General features: G+C 35.8%; 1 pseudogene; it reads left to right on the top strand.

The window, feature by feature from the left end:
* Positions 1-1,947: 1,947 nt before the first annotated feature.
* Positions 1,948-2,867, top strand: LOC102116007 (proliferating cell nuclear antigen pseudogene; annotated as a pseudogene).
* The last annotated feature ends 2,595 nt before the right edge of the window (positions 2,868-5,462 follow it).

Below are 5,462 nucleotides of genomic sequence, written 5' to 3'. Positions count from 1 at the left end.
TATAGTAGAATGATTTATAATTCTTTGGGTATATATCCTGTAATGGGACTGGCGGGTCAAATGGTATTTCTGGTTCTCAATCCTTGAGGAATGGCCACACTGTCTTCCACAATGGTTGAACTAATTTACACTTCCACCAACAGTGTAAAAGAGTTCCTTTCTCCACAGCCTTGTCAGCATCTGTTGTTTCCTTACTTTTTAATTATTGCCATTCTAACTGGAGTGAGATGGTATCTCATGTGGTTTTGATTTGCATTTCTCTAATGACCAGTGATGATGAGCTTTTTTTCATATGCCTGTTGGCTGCATAAATGTCTTATTTTGAGAAGTGGCTGTTCATATCCTTCACCCACTTTTTGATGGGTTTGTTTGTTTTTTTCTTGTAAATTTGTTTATGTTCCTTGTAGATTCTGGATTATAGCCCAATGGAACAGAATAGAGGCCTCAGAAATAACACCACACATCTACAACCAGCTGATCTTCAACAAACCTGACAAAATAAGCAATAGGGCTTTCCCTATTTAATAAATGGTGCTGGGAAAAAACTGGCTAGCCATATGCAGAAAACTGAAACTGGACCCCTTCTTTACACCTTATACAAAAATTAACTCAAAATGAATTGAAGACTTAAATGTAAAACCTAAAACCATAAAAACCCTAGAAGAAATCCTACGCAATACCATTCAGGACATAGGCATGGGCAAACACTTCATGACTAAAACACCAAAAGCAATTGCAACAAAACCAAAATTGACAAATAGGATCTAATTAAACTAAAGAGCTTCTGCACAGCAAAAGAAACTATCATCAGAGTGAACAGGTAACCTACAGAATGGGAGAAAATCCTTGCAATCTATCCATCTGACAAAGATGAAATAATTTCTAAGAAAATTTAAATTATAAAAAATTGACTCAAGGTATCAATTAACCACTAAAAGTTTTCAAAAGTAATCAACTGTCTTATTCAAAAGATATCAGGCTCCATTAATTTTATAGACAATTCTTATCAACTTTCAAGGAATACATTCTCCCCATGTTATATAAACTGTTCCAGAGAACATAAGAATTCATTTATGAGGCTAATAAAAACTTGATCACAAAAATGGAATAAAAACAGTGCAAAAAATTAAACCTTTCTCACGTATAAACATAGATATTAAAGTTCTGAAAACAGACAGTGCAAATTTAAAAATATACCAATGTATTAGTTTTCTATTGCTGTGTAACAAATAACCACACAATGTAGCGGTTTGAAACAACATTCATTTACTATCTCAGTTTCTGTAGTTCAGAAATTCAGACACAGCCTAACTAGATTCTCTGCTTAGGGTCTCATAGGCTGCAGTTAACTTGTTGGGCAGAGCTGGGTCCCATTTGAGTGTTGTAGTCTTCTTCCAAGCTCACAAGTTGTTGGCAGAACTCATTTTCTTGAAGCTGTGGAACTCATAGGGGCATGTTTCTTCAAGGCCAGCAGTAGAATCTCTCTAATCACTAGACCCTCTTTTAAAGAGCTTGCCTGAGTAGGTCAAGCCCACCCAGGAAATCTCTTTTAATTAACTCACAGTCAAATGAATAGGGACTTTAATTGCACCTGAAAAATCCCTTTGCTTTGCAAAATTCTATTGGTTAGAAGCAAGTTATATGTTCTACTCACACTCAAAGGGAGATGATTACACAAAGGCATGGATATCAGGGAGTGGGAATCACAGGGGCCATCTTAGAATTCTGTTTAGGACAACCAGGTAGAGTTTATCCCAGGAATAAGTAGAGTACATTCCGGTGATGCAAGGTGGTTAAACATAAAAAAGTCTATTAATCGTCGTCATTCTAGGTCTTAGCCTCTCCCCATGGCTTTTGCCCGCTTGCTCTGAGACTCGTGAAGCCAAAATGGGCTAGACTTTCCTATTTTCCACCCGCCTGTAGCCGCGTTGTTGTCACTCCATCACCATGTTCCAGGCACGCCTGGTCCAGGGATCTGTCCTGAAGAAGGCGTTGGAAGCACTCAAGGATCTCATCAACGACGCCTGCTGGGACATCAACTTGAGCGGTGTGAACCTGCAGAGCTTAGACTCGTCCCACGTCTCCTTGATGCAGTTCACCCTGCCGTCTGAGGGCTTTGACACTTACCGCTGCGACTGCAACCTGGCCATGGGCACGAACCTCAGTATTATATCCAAAATACTAAAATGCGCTGGCAATGAAGATATCGTCACACTAAGGACTGAAGATAGTGTGGATACCTTGGTGCTATTATTTGAAGCTTCAAATCAGGAGAAGTTTTCAGACTATGAAATTAAGTCGATGAATTTGGATGTTGAACAACTTGGAATTGCAGAACAAGAGTACCACTCCATAGCAAAGATGCCTTCTGATGAATTTTCATGTATATGTATATTATCTCAGTCATATTGGAGATGCTGTTGTAATTTCCTGTGTAAAAGATGGAATTAAATTTTCTGCAAGTGGAGACCTTGGAAATGGAAACAAATTGTCACAGGCAAGTACTGTCGATAAAGAGGAGGAAGCTGTTACCATGGGAATGAATGAACCAGTTCAGCTAACTTTTGCACTGAGGTACCTGAACTTCCTTACAAAAGCAACTCCACTCTCTTCAATGGTGGCACTCAATATGTCTGCAGACATACACCTTGTTGTAGACTATAAAATTGCTGATATGGGACACTTAAAGTACTACTTGGCTCCCAAGATCAAGGATGAAGAAGGACCTTAGACATTCTTAAAATTCAAGAAAATAAAACTAAGCTCTTTGAGAACTGCTTCTGAGATGCCAGCATGTACTGAAGTCTTTTCTGCCACAAAATTTGTACCTCTAAGTACATATGTAGATATTGTTTTCTGTAAATAACCTTTTTCTCTATTCTCTGCAATTTGTTTAAAGAATAAAGTCCAAAGTCAGTCAGTCAGATCTGGTCTAGTTAACCTAGAAGTATTTTGTCTCTTAGAAATACTTGTGATTTTTATAATACAAAAGGGTCTTGACTCTTAATGCAGTTTTAAGAATTGTTTTTGAATTTAAATACAGTTACTTGAATTTCAAAAAAGTCTATTAATGTAATAAATATGCTATATTAACAGATAAAAGTAGAAATATCATATAGAATGATATAAAAAAACATACTCAATAAAAGTCAATGCAGAAAAAAATCCTTTAGCAAATTCAGAAAAAAAGGTAACTTCTCTAACCTAATAAAAGTATCTATCACAATTTATGGGAAACATCATTTGAAAAACTGAAAACATGCCATAAAACTTAAGAACAAGACAGAGGTGGCTGCCATCTTTAAAAAAAAATAGACTTTAATTTTTTAGAGCAATTTTAGGTTCACAGCAAAATTGAGCAGAAGGTACTGAGATGTCCCATGTAACCCCTTCACCCACATGTGCACAGTCTCCCCTTCTAGCAATATCCCCCCACCCCCAGCCCGCCAGAGAGTTACATTTGTTACAATTCATGAACCTACACTGACACATCATTATCACTTAAAGTTTGTAGTTTACATTAGGATTCACACTTGGTGTTGTACATTCTATGCGTTTAGGCAAGTACATGATGACATGTATTTACCGTTATAGTATCATACAGAGCAGTTTTGCTGCCCTAAAATTTCTCTGTGACCTGGCTATTCATCCCTTTCTTTCCTCTAAACCCTGGAAACCGCTGATGTTTTTACTGTCTTCATAGTTTTGCCTTCACAGAACATCAAAGAGTTGTAATTATACATTATAGATCCATTTCAGATTGGCTTCTTTCACTTAGTAATATGCATTTAAGCTTCATCCATGTCTTTCAATGGGTTGATAATTCATTGCTTCTTAAAACTGAATACTATTCCATTGTATGAACATAACACAGTTTATTCACTTACCTACAGAAGGATATCTTGGTTGCTTCCACGTTTTGGCAATTACGAATAAAGCTGCTGAAAACATTCATGTGCAGGTTTTTGTGTGGACATGTTTTCAACTCCTTTGGGTAAACACCAAGGAGCATGATTGCTGGATCATATGGTAAGAGAATGTTTTGTAAGAAACTGCCAAATATTTTCTAAAATGGATGTAACCCTTTGCAGTTCAATCAGCAGTGAATGAGAATTCCTGTTGCTCCAGATTCTTACCAGCATTTGGTGTTGCCAGTGTTTTGGATTGTCACTATTTTAATAGGCATGTAGTGCTATCTCAATGTTGTTTTAATTTGCATCTCTCTGAAGACATATTACATGGAGCATCTTTTCAAGTGTGTATTTGCGATCTATGTATCTTTGTTGGTAAGGTTTCTGTTAAAGTCTTGACCCATTTTTAAAAATCAGGTTGTTCATTTTCTTATTGTTAAATTTTAAAAGTTCTTTGTATATTTTAGATAACAGTTCTTTATCAAGTGTGTCTTTTGAAGATATTTTCTCACAGACTGTGACTTGTCTTTTCACTCTCTTGACAGTATATTTTGCAGAGCATAAAATTTTAATTTTAATTAGGTCCAAGTTATCAATTCTTTCTTGCATGGAGTGTGCTTTCTGTGTCATATTTAAAAAGTCATCACCAAACCCAAGGTCATCTAACTTTTTTCCTAAGTTATGTTCTAGGAATTTTATAGTTTTGTGTTTTACATTTAAATCTTTAATTGATTTTAATTTTTGTGAAGAATGTAAGGTTTGAGTCTAGATTGACTTCTTTTGCATGTGGATGTCCAGTTGTTTCAGCAACATTTGTTGAAAAGACTATCGCTGCTCCATTGAATTGCCTTTGTTCTTTTGTCAACTATCAGTTGACTATATTGACGGGAGTCTATTTCTGGGCTTTCTATTCTGTTTCATTGATCTATTTGTCTATACTTCTACCAACACTATACTGTCTTGATTACTGTAGCTTTATGGTAAGTCTTAAAGTTGGGTACTGTCAGTTCTTGAATTTTTTTCTTCTTCTTCAACATTGTGTTGCTATTCTGTTTTTGGATTTTTTTTTTCTTCTCCATATAAACTTTAGAATCAGTTTCTCAATATTCGCAAAAATAATTTGCTGGGATTTTGATTGGGATTTCATTGAATCTGTAGATCACGTTGAGAAGAACTGATATCACAATTGCCACAAAAAGAGTAAAATACCTAGGAATACAGCTAACTAAGGAGGTGGAAGATTTCTACAAAGGGAACTACAAAACACTGTTCAAAGAAATCAGAAATGACACAAATACATGGAAAAACATTCCATGCTCATGGATAGGAAGAAACAATGTTGTAAAAATGGCCACACTGCCCAAAGCAATTTATAGATTCAATGATATTTCTATTAAGCTGCCACTGAGATTCTTCAGTGAACTAGAAAAAACTATTTTAAAATTAATGTAGAACCAAAGAAGAGCCTGAATAGCCAAGGCAATCTTAAACCAGCATATCTTTTACATATTTTGTTAGATTTGTACCTAAGAATTTCATTTTGTGATGGTG

The sequence above is a fragment of the Macaca fascicularis genome, chromosome X, assembly GCF_037993035.2.
Source record: "Macaca fascicularis isolate 582-1 chromosome X, T2T-MFA8v1.1".
NCBI lineage: Eukaryota > Metazoa > Chordata > Mammalia > Primates > Cercopithecidae > Macaca > Macaca fascicularis.
The sequence above is the reverse complement of the archived record's forward strand: the minus strand, read 5'-3'. Positions and strand labels throughout refer to the sequence as shown.